Below are 16,456 nucleotides of genomic sequence, written 5' to 3'. Positions count from 1 at the left end.
GTATTACTGATATAAAAACATTCTCTAAAAATCTCAAGGAATTAAAAACCAAAAGTATTTTCCCATGGTTGGGATTTAAAAAAAAACGAACAACTATAGTTTATGTATAACAAAATTATTTGTAGAAGAAAGTGGAAATAAGATATTGTTCTTTGGATTTAATTTTTAAAATTAAAGTTTTCTAAGCTTGATTGACCTATATCAGTTTTTCATGCTATTTTTTCTAAACCATGGCATCTTTCTTTAAAAGCTTTAGTGGCAGTATCTAGGAAGCTGTGGGAATCTCCCAGTGTAAGGTACACACAGTTTGGTTGGCAAGGTTGCTATTAAGTTGTACCAACCTGCTGATCTGGGAGTCAGAAAATTAACCCCACAGAAGTGGTACAGGTGTCTTTGGATGACCATAACATAGACACACAATACATTGTAGTAAAAGATACAGAGGCTGTTAACAGGATTGTACACCTCTTCTCATTTTGCATTATGGATCATTGATAAGATTTTCTTTGCTCCTTTTTTCATCATTAGAACTTTAAGATTGCCAAGGCTTTTCTTCAGGTCTTGAGGTCCGTAGATCTCAAGATAAATATGAATAAATTTATTTATCTACCAGATAGATAGTCATTGTTTTATCAGTCTCGTCCAGAGGTGAAAAAAAAGTAATTCACAGGGTGTTAAGAGTGGTTCTCATTTTCTTCTGCCTCATCTCGTCTGAGGGTATGCCATTTTCCTTCTTATTAGGGCAGCATGTGTCATACATAGCATGCTATACTTTTATATATATATAAAACATTAGTCACATTTATAATTACTTCTCTGCCAGACTATCAGCCCTGTCTAGCTAATTGCCTAGCCCAGTGCCTTGGATTGCTCCATATCATTACACTTGCCGAGCTAAGTTAGGAAGAAACATTGGACCATGACAGGAAGTCAGGTCTTTTGCTTGATTGCCTAATAATCGTATCAAGCCTTAGACTAATTTTAAATTGATTTACTCTGCTTAGTTACAGCCAATTCTGAACATACAGGTATCTTAATCTTTACAAATAATTCACTGAAAGCTGTAGTAGAGTTATTGTAATGAATGCATATGTCACCACGTTTTATTTTGTATCATGACTGGTGAGTGACTTTATTATAAAAATAAAAACTATATAGATTAGTGATGCATTAAAAGTGTTAGGCTTTGGGGTCATGGCTCTTTATAATATTTCGAAGTCTGGTGCACCCTAGACATTGGTTTACTTATAATGTTTTAGTTCTGCTTGTTTTGGTATGACTTTTAAGTCACTTAAAATATCTTTTTTTTTTTTTAATATTTATTGGTTTGAGAGAGAATAAGAGAGACATTGATCTGTTTCTGTATGTGCCCTGACTAGGGGTTGAACCTGCAACCTTGGTGTATCAGGCTGAGGCTCTAACCACCTGAGCTATCTGGCCAAGTTGCCACTTTTAATCTATAGGTTTCTCAGTAATCTTTTTTTTGTTGTTTTTCTTTGTGTTGTTTCTCTTTATTGAAGAAACCTGGTTCATTTGCTCTGTGGTTTTGTCTGACTTTTGCTGATTGTATCCCTGTGGTGAACTTTAACCTTTTTGCTCATTCCTCTGCATTTCATGGAAATTGATATTGTATCTACAGGTTTGGGGGGGGGTGAGATTCTTCCTAGGTGGGACTTGTGTTCTGCTTTCAGCAGTCTATAATGTCTGTTGTGTCTCATCTGTGAGGTTAATTAGTAGATGCAAAGTGGCTAGGTCCAGTAATTTGTTAACAGTTGCAGAATGTTGATAATCTAATTTCATTCCTCCCTTTTTAATTGGAAGACTTCTACAAGGACAGAAGCTTACTGTTAGGTTACCCTGTGATATGGTTACCTTATTTTCCAATAAGATATACTCTTATTGGAAAAGTAAGAGTAACTGATTCTTTTCCTGTACTTACAGTTTTCAAAATTGTATCTTGTAATGGTAACCGATTAGTTTTTTAAAGTGTTATTTGGCATTCATGCATTTAAATACATTTGATATATTTCTGACATATTCTTTATTGATGCTCAAAATGTCACATCTTTGACCAATTTGAGTCTCTACATGCTGTTTCCTGAAGTAACTCTGCTTTCTGGTACAACAGGATTTTTCAGGCTCTTTATCTTTATACACTCTGCCCCAGATTGGTCCAGGGGCTTCTGTTTTCTTTCAGTTAGAAATTTTATTTCAAGGGCACTTTCATGCCCTATTTTACTCATTGACACTAGGTCAGTCTCTCTTTCTAGGATCTTTCATGGATAGTTAAGAAATTAATATAATTGTAAAAGGAAAAAAAGTCTCATGATGATTTCATACTGTTATTTTCTACTTGACTTTATGGTTACTGGGTTTTACTTAACTCTTGTTTAAAATCTTTATATATCCTTTCTTACTCAGTAAAGGTCATGGTTCTCAAGGATATCACGAATGATAACATTTTGGAATATTAAGTAATCACTCAGTTGTTTTAACAAATATTTTATACCAAGCTATTTGAGAATACCAACACCAATAGTGTAATCAGGGAAATTGTATAAATTGCTTTATCCATTACTTTTAAGCAGTTGTACTGATTGTAAATTGTCAGCAGTTATATATCCTACTTTCTTCCATACAGCCACCATTTAGTCTTCTATAAGTGTCAATTTCATACTTACCACTAGTCCTATGTTGTTATAAAGTTTATTCTATAGTAGATTCTTTTTTTATTCTTTTTCCTCCATTTTGAGATATAATTTGCATTGTTTTAAAGTGTGTATCATAATGATTTGACATATGTATATATTGTAAAGTCATCATCACAGTAAGTTTAGTTAACATGCATCATTTCAGGTAGTTACATTTTTCTTGTGATGAAAACTTTTAAGATTTACTCTTATAACAACTTTCAAATATACAGTACAGTATCATTAAGTATGATCACTATGTTGTACACTATATTCATAGAACTTGCCGAATTTCCCCATGTATCAGACACACCTTAATTTTGGGGCTCAAAATTTGAAAAAAAAATGTATTACATAAGTTATTGAACTCGTTTTATTCATCATAAAATTCATACAACTCCTCAGCACTGTCAAAACTCCCATCCATTCGCTTGTCCTCATCTGTGTCTGATGACGAATCACTGTCTTCATATATTGCCTCATCCTCAGTTTCATCTATGGCGTTTGAAATGCCACACTTCTTAAATGACTTGACAACGATCTCAATCTTGATATTATCCCAGGATCTTTTCACCCAGGTACAAAATTCTCCTATAGTTGGTTTCTTCGCTCTTCCTGCTGGTGTCATATTGTCCCCAGAAGACTTCATCCATTGGTTCCATTCGTCTCTCATGGCAGCTTTGAAGGGTTTGTTAATGCTGACATCAAATGATTGGAGCTGGGATGTCAAGCCTCCAGGTATGACAGCAAGTTTTGTTTTTTGCTCTGCAGCAATCATGTTTTTTGTTATATGTGCTCTGAACTGATGAAGCACCAATAGGGCAGGTTTGCATAAGAGCCCACCTGGTCTCCTCCTCCAAACTTTCTCAAACCAAATCTTCATCCCATCCTGATCCATCCATTCCTTGTCATGAACATGGACATTCACTCCTAGAGGAATGTCTTCTTTTGGCATTGTTTTGCATTTGAAAATCAGCATAGGGCCCTGGCCAGTTGGCTCAGCGGTAGAGCATTGGCCTGGCGTTTGGAAGTCCTGGGTTTGATTCCCAGTCAGGGCACACAGGAGAAGCGCCCATTTGCTTTTCCACCCTTCCCCCTCTCCTTCCTCTCTATCTCTCTCTTCCCCTCCTGAAACCAAAGCTCCATTGGAGCAAAGTTGGCCTAGGTGCTGAGGATGGCTCCATTGCCTCTGCCTCAGGTGCTAGAATGGTTCCGCCTGCACAGAGCAACGCCCTAGATGGGCAGAGTGTTGCCCCTGGTGGGCATGCTTGGTAGATCCTGGTTGGGCACATGCGGAAGTTTGTCTGATGCCTCCCTGCTTCTAACTTTGGAAAAATACAAAAACTGAAAGGGGGGGAGGGAAAGGAAGGAAGGAGGGAGGGAGGGAGGGAGGGAGGGAGGGAGGGAGGGAAGAAAGAGTATGAGAAAGAAAGAAGAAAGAAAGAAAGAAAGGAGGGAGGGAGGGAGGGAGGGAGGAAGGAAGGAAGGCCAGAGAGAGAGAGAGAGAGAAAGAAAGAGAGAGAGAAAGAAAAGGAAAGGAAAGAAAGAATTAGCATAGGAGGCAGCTAGGTTCCGTTGGCACAAGCTAGAACAGCTGTATAATGGCTCTTCTCATGTCCTCTTGTCTTCACAGTTACAGTTTTTTACCCCTTTCTTATCAATAGTTCTGTTACTTGGGACATCAGATTGAAGGGGAACTTTGTCCATATTTGCAATCTATCCCATCTCAAATTGATGTGTTTTCCAACACTGAATGAAAAAACAATGAAATTCAAGGACCTTCTGCTCATAGCTTTCAGGCATCTTTTGGGCAAGTTTGGTTTGTGTACACATGCTTAATCCATTCTGTTTCATGAACCTGAAGCACCAGTTGTGTCTTTCTTTGAAGTCAGTAACTTCTTTTTCATCAGCAATTCTTCTTGCTTCATGCTGAACCATCTTTGTGTACATGGGAATTCCAATTGCCCTTTGCTCTTCAATCCGTATCTTCAATTCCCTCTCTAAATCAGGCCATTTTGCTGACCTGCCTCTCATGACCTTCTTTTGCTGTGGCGTCGTCAGTAGGGTTTTCTCTTCCCGTAGCCAGTCTCAGATTGATTTCTCAGTAGAGGAGGACCAAACTTATGTTCAGCAGCATAATTTCCATTCAATTTTGCAAACTGGACCACTTTTAACTTGAATTCAGCACTGTATGAAAATCTTTTCTGAGCCATTTCTGGGCAGAACGTAACCTACCATAATATACCGGTACCAAGTGTGAAACAATGAGTGCAAAGACAACAAATGAGAAAAAGTGGGAAATACAAGTCCTCTGCGTCTCAGTCTGATGCTCTACCTACTGTGCAACCACCTGGTCAGGTAGTAGTAGATTCTTTTTTTTTTCTATCTTTTTTATACAGGAACAGAGAGTCAGAGAGAGGGATAGATAGGGACAGACAGACAGGAACGGAGAGAGATAAGAAGCATCAATCATCAGTTTTTCGTTTTGACACCTTACTTGTTCATTGATTGCTTTCTCATATGTGCCTTGACCGCGGGTCTTCAGCAGACTGAGTAACCCCTTGCTCGAGCCAGCGACCTTGGGTCCAAGCTGGTGAGCTTTTTTGCTCAAGCCAGATGAGCCCACACTCAAGCTGGCAACCTCGGGGTCTCGAACCCAGGTCATTTGCATCCCAGTCCAATGCTCTATCCACTGCGCCACTGCCTGGTCGGGCAGTAGTAGATTCTTAATCAAAACTTCATAGGCCCAGGTTCGAAACCTCGAGGTTGCTGGCTCGAGCGCAGACTCATCTGGTTTGAACATAGCTCACCAGCTTGAAGCCAAGGTCGCTGGCTTGAGCAAGGGGTTACTTGGTTTTTCTGTAGCCCCCCAGTCAAGGCACATATGAGAAAGCAATCAATGAACAACTAAGGTGCCATGATGAAGAATTGATGCTTCTCATCTCTCTCCCTTCCTGTCTGTCTCTATCTGTCCCTCTGTCACACACAAAAAAAAGAAAGAAAAAAAAATGGGGACAAGTGATTGAGTTCTTGCATGTTAAATAAGAGTCTGTAGCCTTCTTATTTGAAAATTAGTTTGACTAAATAAAGAATCCATAGCTTAAATTTTTGCTTTGGGTTTCTTATACAGGATGAGGCAAAAGTAGGTTTATAATTGTTCTTATGGAATACGATGCAATTAATAATCAAGAAAAACTGTGGATTGTATCCTCACAGCTGTAAACCTACCTTTGCCCCACCCAGTATATGTTACATATTCTCACTTAAAGCATTGCTGTCAAAAAGTCTGATAACTTTATTTTGTGTGTGTGTGTGACTGTCTTTTTGCCTAGATTCACAGACTTTTTTTCCTTTTTCTTAAAGTCTGGTAATTTGATTTTATATCTCAATGTTTGTCATTCTAGGTGATTTTTCTTGGGTATACAGTGTTCTTTTAATATGTACTTTGAAATCTTGAAATTTTTACTTACAATTATTAATATGTATCATAATTATTTTGATTATGTTATTATATATACACCTTTATTTAGTATTTATTAATTTGGGCCTTATACCGTATTGGATCTCTTTTCCCATCTTTTTAAGATTTTATTTATTGATTTTAGAGAGAGAAGGAGAGGGGATGGGCAGGAAGAGTCAACTCATAGTAAGCTGCTTCCCGTATGTGCCTTGACCTGACAGGCCCTGGGTTTTGTGCCAATGACCTTGGCATTGCAGGTCGTTTCTTTATTCACTGCGCCACCACCGGCCAAGCACTTTCTTTTCTCATATATTTGAAATTTTCTATTGAATTTTTTTCATCTCTGTTTTTCTTTCAGACTTATTGTTAAGATTATTTTTGGTTTTGGTTAACAACAAAATTGAGAAGATAACAGATTTCCCATATATTCCCTGCCTCCACACATGCATAGCCTCCATCACTCACCAGATGATACTTTTTTTTTTAACAGAGAATAAACCTTCATATCATCACTTAAAGTCCATAGTTTACATTAGGGTCATTCAGGGTCATTCTTGTACACTCTGTGGGTTTGGACAAATATGTAACGACATGTATTCACCATTGTAGTATCCCCACAGAGTAGTTTCACTGCCCTAAAATTGGTCTGTATTCCACCTGTTCGTCCCCTTCTCCCATTCTCTGCCAACCACTGATCTTTTCATTGTTTCCATCATTTTTCTTTTCCAGAAAGTCATAGAGTTGGAGTCATACAGCATGTAGCCTTTTCAGATTGTCTTCTTTCACTTTGTAATGTGCATTTAAGGTTTGTCTCTGTCTTCCCATGGTTGAATGTAGCTCATTTCTTTTTAGCAATGGATTATATTTTGTTATTTGGATGGACTTGAGTTTATTTGTCCACCCACCTTGAAGGAAATCTTGGTTGCTTCCAAGTTCTGGCAATTACGGGTAAAGCTGCAATATATTTTTTATTTTTAACATTTTTACATCTTTGCAACTTCTATTTATGACATTTTTCTGCTTTGCATTCAGTCTTTTGTGTCTTTTAGTTTAGTTTTCATTGTTCAAGTGATTTTTAAAATTTACTTCTAATGTTTAACTTATTTAAGAGTTTTTCTAATTCCGATGTATATCTTTCCTATATGTTGTATCATTTTCTTCATGCCTTTTTTTGTGTTTGAAATAGTTACAATTTTCATCTGTCTTGTAGGCACATCTATTGGATGTGCTTTCAGTGTAGGATGATTCTTCTTCAGTCACAGCCTTTGTGTTGGTCATTTGGATGTGAAATCAACTTTTCTGAACTAGTATTGGGGAAAGGTGGTTAGAAAAGTTTTTCTAGATTTATGATTCTAAAACTTTCTTATGTTGTTTTTATGAAAACTGAAAATATGGCCTCAGATTTCCCACTTTTTCTTCACTTTCTTCCCCACTGCATTTTTCTGGATCATCTTTCTTCTCTACCCCTTGTCCTTATGTTGAAATCTTTTTGACCTGACTTTAGTACTGTTTGATGTCTTGATTACTCACAGTCTCTCTACAATATAGGACTCTGTCCTGGCAGGCAGCTTTGGCTGATTAAGTTTGAATGTTCATGGGACCCATTATCCTCCATCCCCTTAGACTTTACTGTGAAATCATGATTAGCATGATTCACCTGCAAATGGAGAGTGTAAAACCCTGTTTTCAATTGCTGTTCTCAGGTTGGCCCACTGTGCTTCCAGTGACTGTTGCTTATTTTATTCTCCTGTACTCTGTTCCATTAGATATTCTGCTATGCCCCTTTGCTTTCTCTTAACAGGTATCAATATCATCAATAGGGGTACTAGCTTTGGAGATATTAACATCACCTGCTCAAGTTTTGGGATTCATGGGAATTTCTCATCACTTAATTTTGTTGTGTATGTTGTCCAAGGGTAAGGTGGTTGTTGTTTGCTAACTCTTCTAGTAACACTCTTTATGAGGTTTGGGAGAGATTAAAAACTATCTTCCTAGTTTACAGCAGTCTTGTGATGTTTCTTAAAATAAAAGTTGCTAAAGCCATTGAATAAACTCAATAATTAGGGGATATTTCAAAATTAATATGAAGTGATAAAGCATTTTTTAAAAATTAAGAACATCAGAAAAGCAAATGAGAAGTCAAAGAAAGTTGTTTGATTATGCAAATGAGATGCCAAACCAACTTCAGGTCTGTGAAGGAAACATAGAAACAAGGCACAGATTTGAGGGGAGTCTGTGGGAGAGTCACAATGGACTGTGGAGAGTAGGGAATTAGTCCTTGGAAGTTGAATGGGGTTTGGTGAGAGACTCTAAGCAAAGGACTTGTAAAGATTTAAGGGAAAAGAGATGAAAGGACAGGACCTTTATACCAGCTTTGACATTTTATCCTGTAATTAGAGGGGAATGATAGAAGTAAACTAGGCTTATTTTTTCCTCCCCAGGTATATTAAAGGGTCCTCCTAACACATTGTTGACCATTCACAAGTTACTCGTGATTGCACTTGCATTAGCTATTACAATTTTTGAAACTCGGTAATACAGGATTATTGTATTTGTGACTCTTTGCCCTGGGGGTTAAAGTTTGAAAAACAGCACACTTCTGTATTCTCATGCAGACTCCTTTTCTTCCCACTCCTCCAGGCGTGAGACTGCAAAATCGAAGGTACGGTAAACAAAAACAGTCACAGTGTCGAGCTGTCTAAACTTGGACTATCTTCTAACCGCTTGCAGTTTGAACATATATATCAAGGATATTGTAAAATCTTTCTTTGTTGTGTTCAAGCCAACTAGAACCTGTCAAGTGTGTGTTTCAAAAGGGAAGTGCAGTGAAACCAGATATAGTTGCAAAACATGTTGTGTACCATTACTCCTTGGTGATGGCTACACAGTATATACCACACCAAAATAAATTACTAAAATATATAATATGTATAAAATATAATATGTAGCAGATATGTACAAAGTTTTATTTAAATTCATTATGTATAAATAAAGTGTACTGAAGTTTATTTAGCTTGTTTCACTTTCATACTTAATTACAAAAAATAGCTGGTGAAGTGAAATAACTTCTGTGTAAAATTGCCAGTCAACAGTGTTAAATAAATTTCTCTTGGGTCCGCCTGCTCTTCCCTCTCTTGTGGATTTTAGCCTTTGTAATTTCCTGCCTGTGCAGTGGCAGCAGGCTTGTCATTTGTCTTCTGGTCTCCTTCTCTTGCTAATCTGTTTCTTCTCATCTTTGCTGTCAGAGATGTTTTTCAAAACACCATCTTATCATCAACTGTTCCACAACTGAAAGCCTTTTTCTGTTGCCCATGAAGCCCAGATTCCTGTCCAGGTGGTAATGCCTTGTATTTCTCTTCTACATTCTCCTGCTGCTTCCCACTCAACGTGCTGCACTCTGGACGCACTGGGCTGTCCCATTTCTGCACTCTGTCTGGGATGACTGTCTTCCTGGTCTTGTTTGCTTAGCAGACTCCTCTTTCAAGTCAAATCTATGAAGTTTTCCTGACACCTTGAAGTCAACCTAAGCCTCACATTTTAGCAGTTATTTTTCTAGATTTTAAGTTTGTGTTCTTAAAATCCTCTTGATTTTCATATTAGCATAAGTGCACATACCCGAAGAGGGCATTCATACAGAGCCCTTCACTATTAGATCCTCACATTTTTTTCCTTTTCATTCCCTACCACTGTCCACTCAGAGTTCCATATGGTGAGACTATTCTCAATTGCCTGAGTGCTCTATTATTTTGATAATTTATGGACAAAACAAACATACCCTTTTTCCTTTTTTTTTGTTTTGTTTTGTAAGAGACAGAAAGAGAGAGATGAGAGGCATCAACTCATAGTTGTGGCACTTTTAGTTGTTCATAGATTGCTTCTCATACATATCTTGACTGGGGATGGAGGAGGGAGCTCTATCCAAGCCAGAGACATTTTGCTCAAGCAAGTGACGTTAGGTTCAAGCCAGTAGCCTATAACTTCAAGCCAGAGACCATGGGATCATGTTTATAATCCTATTCTCAAACTGGCAACCCCACACTCATGCTTGCAAACTCGGGGTTTCAAACCTGGGACCTCATAGTTGCAGGTCAGCACTACCCAGTGTGCCACCACTGGTCAGATAGCCCTTTCTTTTAAAATCTAACTCAATTATCATCTCCTTTGAAGTACTGATACATTTCTCACTAGAACCAATCTTAATACCCTTACTCTTTGCTCACATATTAATATATATAAAATTCAATTTTATTATTTTTACAGTTTTTTTTACAAACTTTGAAAATATATTTCTGTTTTCTTTACTGGTTGTGAACTTCTTGAGGGTATGCATACATCTTTTTTATTTTGGATCTTAGTCTGAAGCATAATAGCTGGGATGAAGCATGGCCAAAAGGTTTCTTAATAAATACTCAATTACATAATTAACCAAGCTGTTTGGGAACATTGGTAGTAAAGCCTGGGCAGGTGAAATAAATTGTCCAAAGACACATAGGTTGTCAGCAGAACTGAAATTTGAACATAGACCTATCTGATGTCACAGTCCAAGCTCTTAACCATTAATTGTTTTCTTTTGGTAATTAATGAATTTATATTTGTATGCTTGTACTCTTGGAAGTTTTAAAAACACTCTTTTAGAATTTTTGAGCTTTTCTGTTGTGGTTCACTTCTAGTTTTATGCCGTTGTGACAGGAGAAAGTGCTTGATATTTCAATCTTCTTAAATTTGTTGAGACCACTTTTGTGCCCTAACATGGTCTATCCTAGAGAATGTACCATGAGCACTTGAAAAGAATGTATATTCTGCTGCTTTAGGGTGAAAGGTTCTGAAGATATCTATTAAATCGAGTTGATCTGGTGTGTCCAATAAGTCTGCTGTTTCTTTGTTAATTTTCTTTCTTGAGGATCTATCTAGTGATGTTAGTGGGGTATTGAAATCCCCTACTATTATAGTACTGCTGTTGATCTCGCCCTTTAAATCCATCAAAGTCTGCTTTATATATTTAGGTGCTCCTATATTAGGTACATAGATATTTATAATAGTTATATCTTCCTGTTGGATTACTCCCTTTATCATTATGTAGTGGCCTTCTTTATCTCTTACTATATCCTTTGTTTTAAAGTTCAATTTGTCTGATATAAGTATTGCTACCCCAGCTTTTTTTTCATTTCCATTTGCATGAAATGTTTTTTGCATCCTTTTACCTTCAGTATATGTGTATCTTTTGTTCTAAGGTGTGTCTCTTGTAGACAGCATATGTACGGGTCCTGTTTTCTTATCCACGCAGCTACCCTATGTCTTATGATTGGATCATTTAATCCATTTACATTTATGGTTATTATTGACATGTAGTTGTTTATTGCCATTTTATTCTTTAAAGCTGTATTCCTTTTTTGCTATATTCTTTTCCCACTTTGATCTGTTTACAACAGGCCCCTTAACATTTCCTGCAGCATTGGTTTGGTTGTAATTAATTCCTTGAGTTGTTTTTTGTCTGGGAAGCTTTTTATTTCTCCTTCGATTTTAAGCCATAGCCTTGCTGGATAAAGTAGTCTTGGTTGTAGGCTCTTGTTATGCATTACTTTGAATATTTCTTGCCATTCCCTTCTGGCCTCAAGTGTTTCTGTTGAGAAGTCGGATGTCATCCTTATGGGGGCTCCTTTTTAGGTGATAACTTTTTTTTCTCTTGCAGCTTTTAATATTTTCTCTTTATCGCTTAGCTTTGGTATTTTAATTATGATGTGTCTTGGTGTAGGTTTCTTTGGGTTTCTCTTTAATGGAGTTCTCTGTGCTTCTTGAACTTGTGAGAGTTTCTCCTGCATTAATTTAGGGAAGTTTTCAGCTATGATATGATTGAACAAAGTCTCTATCCCTTGTTCTTTCTCTTCTTCAGGAACCCCTATGATGCAGATGTTATTTCTCTTCATGTTGTCTCAGAGCTCTCTTAAGAGTTTCCTCAGACTTTTTGAGTCTCTTTTCTTTTTTCTTCTCTGCTTTCATGCCTTCATTCCAGTTGTCCTCCAACTCGCTGATTCGATCCTCAGCTTTATCTATCCTGTTTTTAATTCCTTCCATTGTGGTCTTTATTTCTGATATTGTATTTGTCATCTCCGACTGATTCTTTTTTATACTTGCTATTTCTTTATTTAGGTGTTCATAATGACCATCCATTGTTGTTCTAAGATCCCTAAGCATCCTTACAATCATTATTTTGAACTCCGCATCTGGAAGTTTGATTATTTCCATATCACTCATTTCATCTCCTGAAGCTTTCTCTTGTGGTTTCATTTGGATTGCACTTTTTTGTCTTCTCATTGTCTGTGTTTGGGTGTTTTGTTTGTAGAGTTGGTTGATTTTAGGCTTGGTGTTGTCTGCCTCCAGTTTTCAGTTGTAAAAACACTTATATGCTACTTCCATATTATTTCATTTCACCCTAACAATAACTCTCTTTCAGATTAACCCTACTTTATGAGTGCAGAATATGAAGCTGTATGAGTAAATTATTTGCCTCAGGTTGAGTATTAGAATTAGGAGGAACCTAGTTCTTTAGAGTATATTCTAAATTTTTTTAAATGAGAGGCAGGGAGGCAGAGAGACAGACTGCCACATGTGCCCCAACTGGGATCCAGCTGTCAGGCCCCTTACAGGGTGATCCTCTGCTCATCCGGAGCAGCTGTTCTATTGCTCGGCAACTGAGCTATTTCAGCACCTGAGGTGAGGCCATGGAGATATCCTCAGCGCCTAGAGCCAACATGTTTGAACCATTTAAGTCATGGCTGTGGGAGGGGAAGAAAGAGAGAGAGAGAAAGGGATGGGGAGGAGTAGAGAAGCAGATAGGTACTACTCTTGGGTGCCCTGACCAGGAATTGAACCTAGGACTTTCACATGCCAGGCCAAAGTTCTACCACTGAGCCAGTTGGCCAAGGTATTCTAAATTTTTAAATAAATTCGTTGATGAAGGATGCACATAAATGTTTGGATTTTGAAGTTTATTAATGTTTGTTTAACACCATTTTAAAATACTTGTTTTATACCTATCCATTTATAAAGCAGCTACTGGCATATTGTTAATATTAAAAAAAATTTTTTTTTTCAGAGAGGGACATATAGGGACAGACAGACATGAAGGGAGAGAAAAGAGAAGCATCTATTCTTCATAGTGGCACCTTAGTTCATTGATTGCTTTCTCATATGTGCCTTGATGGGGGGGCTGCAGCAGACCGAGTGACTCCTTGCTCAAGCCAGAGACCATGGGGTCATGTCTGATCCCATGCTCAAGCTGGTGAGCCCATGCTCTAACCGGTGACCTCGAGGTTTCAAACCTGGGTCCTCTGTGTCCCAGTCCGACACTATCTACTGAGCCACTAGCTGGTCAGGCAAAAAAAAAAAAAAAAAAGCTTATTGTAGTAAAATACAGCATGAAATTTATCATCTTAAACCTATTTGAGCACTCAGTTCAGTGGTGTTAAATATATTACATTGTGTGGCCATCACTTCCATTTCTCTCTCCAGAACTTTCTCAGTCTTGTAAAATTGAGATTCATTACCTATTTATTAAACAATAGCTCCCCATATCCGCCACTACTACCACCCCGGTCCCCACCAACTACAACCACCATTCTACTTTCTGATTGTTATGAAGTGGCATATAGGGGTGGAATTATACAATATTAATCTTCTTGTGACTTGAATTATTTCACTTAGCATAATGCCTTCAAGGTTCATCCATATTGTGGCATATTTCAGAATATTCTTCATTTTACGTATATATACCAAATTTTGTCTTTCCATTAATCTATCAGTGGTCATTTTTTAGTTTTAGCTATTGAATAATGCTGCTGTGAACATGAGTAGTATACCAGTATCTCTTTGAGAGACCCTGCTTTCAATCCTTTTGGGTATATCCCCAGAAATGGAATCAGATCATATGATAATTCTATTTTTAATTTATTGAGGAAGCACCGAAATGTTTTCTCCACTTTCTGTACCATTTTACCTTTCACCAGCAGTGCACAAAGGTTCCCAGTTTCTCATTGTCCTCATTACTTGTTTTCTGTTATTTTCATAGCAGCTATCCTAATGGGTAGGAGGTGAAATCTCATTGTAGTTTTGATTTTCTTTTCCCTAATGATTAGTAATGTTGATTAATGATTATTAGTGTTGCTCAACAGCACTAATATTTATGTATTTTCTTTGGAGAAATGTCTTTTCAAGTCCTTTGCACAGTTGGGTTGTTCATTGTTGGATTTGGGGGGTTTCCTATATGTTTTGGACATTAATTTCTTATCAAGTACATGATTTGCAAATATTTTCTCCACTTACAAGTTTCCTTTTCACTACATGGATAGTGTCTCTTGTACAAAATTTTAAAATTTCCATGAATTTTAATTTGTTTTTTCTTTTGCCTTTTCCTTTGGTGTCATACCCAAGAAATCATTGCCAAATCCAATATTGTGACGCTTTGGTTTTATGTTTTCTTCTAAGAGTTTTATTGTTTTAGGTCTGTCAGGTCTTTGATCCATTTTGTGTTAATTTTTGTATATGGTATTAGGTAAAGGTCCATTTCTATTTTATTGCTTGCAGATATCCAGTTTCCTCAGCATTGTTTCTTGAAAAGACTGTTTCACATTGAGTGGTCTTGGCATCCTTGTCAAAAATTATTGGAATGTATGTATATGTGAGGGTTTATTCTGAGTTCTCTATTCTATTCCATTGGTCTATATTTTTGTTTTAATGCCAGTATCACCTAATTTTTATTACTGTGGCTTTGTAGTAAGTTTTGAAATCAGAAAGTGGGAATCCTCCTGGTATTTACCTGTATATTTTTCTTCTTTTCCAAGTGAGAGGAGAAGAGATAGACTCCCACATGCACCCCAACCAGGATCCACCTGGCAAACCCTGTCTGGGGTCGATGTTCTGCCTATCCAGGACCATGCTCACAAGTGAGCTACTTTTTAGCACCTGAGGCAGAGGCTCCACAGAGCCATCCTCAGCACCCGGGGCCAGTGTGCTCGAACTAATTGAGCCATGGCTGCAGGAGGGGGAGAGAGAGAAAGTGGGGGAAGGAGAGGGGAGAGAAGCAAATTGTCGCCTCTTCTGTGTGCTGTGATGAAGAATTAAACCTAGGGCTTCTACACATGGGATCAACACTGTTGCTGAGCGAACTAGCCAGGACCAGAGCATTATGATTTAAAAGCATTGTTTATTTCTAAAAAGTAACAACTGGCCCTGGCAGTTGGCTAAGTGGATAGAGTGTCAGTCCTGTGTATGGATGTCCAGGATTCCATAGTCACACAGAAGCAGCAACCATCTGCTTCTCCCCCTTCCCTCTCTCCCTTCTCTCCCTCTTTTCCCACAGCCAGTGGTTCTGTTGGTTTGTGCATGACTCTGGACACTGAGGATAGCTCCATTGGAATGCATCAGCCTTAGGTGCTAAAAATAGCTCACTATTCGAGCATCAGCCCTAGATGAGGTTACCGGGTGGATTCTAGTCGGGGCACATGCTGGAGTCTGCCTCACTATCTCAACCTCCTCTTACCATAAATAAAATTTTTTTAAAAGGTAACAACCATATTGTGGAATATTTGAAAAGTAGAAAAATAATCACCTGTAATTCCTCTACCCAAGTTCAAGTAAGTGACTTATTTTAATTTATTTCTTGTCATTTTTATGCTTGTTTTGTAACATTATTTAGTCTTTTTCCATGTTGTTATATAGTCACTATAACACTGAGGAATAAAATTTTTGTTGCATCCACAAAAACACTTGTTCTTACCTAATTTGAGTGTGCTGATCACAAATCTGACATTAGTTTTTCTCTGTAAGCTACAGTTTTTTTTGCAGTTCAAGATTTTAGGTTTTCATCTTATTGTAAAATTTTCAACATTTAGTTTAACATAATGAAGTAGAATGTCTTCTTGGGCATCATCTTTCTGAAAATTATAATTATATAATGCAATAAATACACTAAAAGATATGATTGCATCAGAATTTGTCTACAATTTTGAAATAGAACATATTAAAACACTTATTTTAATCATAAAATTTGCACAAAACTTAAATTCTATTCAGGCAAAAATTTGCATTTGTAGCTCTTGCGCTTGTGTACTTGTTGAGGACAATCTCGTTTGATGCTCCAGTAGTAGTCTGCTCATTACTAACAGCTCCAAGATTTTTGGGAAACTTCTCAAGGTGACTATTCAGGAAGTGAATCTTTTTTTTTTTTTTTTTGTATTTTTTTGAAGCTGGAAACAGGGAGAGACAGTCAGACAGACTCCCGCATGCGCCCGACTGGGATCCATCCAGCACG

The 16,456-nt window shown here is 37.5% G+C and overlaps 1 protein-coding gene across 11 annotated transcripts in view; it reads left to right on the top strand.

The window, feature by feature from the left end:
- The window catches only part of ZMYND11 (zinc finger MYND-type containing 11), a 173,058-nt gene that overhangs the window by 61,238 nt on the left and 95,364 nt on the right, over positions 1–16,456 (top strand). The window contains exon 2 of one of the 11 annotated variants that reach the window (XM_066279225.1): positions 3,269–3,428. The exons of 9 other annotated variants lie outside the window; for them this stretch is intronic. The gene's annotated coding sequence lies outside the window, so the exon portion shown is untranslated. Of the gene's footprint in view, positions 1–3,268; positions 3,429–15,708; positions 15,780–16,456 lie in introns of all 11 variants that reach the window. One more of the 11 variants, XM_066279226.1, reaches the window with a different exon arrangement.

This window comes from Saccopteryx bilineata, chromosome 5 (assembly GCF_036850765.1).
Source record: "Saccopteryx bilineata isolate mSacBil1 chromosome 5, mSacBil1_pri_phased_curated, whole genome shotgun sequence".
Taxonomy (NCBI): Eukaryota; Metazoa; Chordata; class Mammalia; order Chiroptera; family Emballonuridae; genus Saccopteryx; species Saccopteryx bilineata.
The sequence above is the reverse complement of the archived record's forward strand: the minus strand, read 5'-3'. Positions and strand labels throughout refer to the sequence as shown.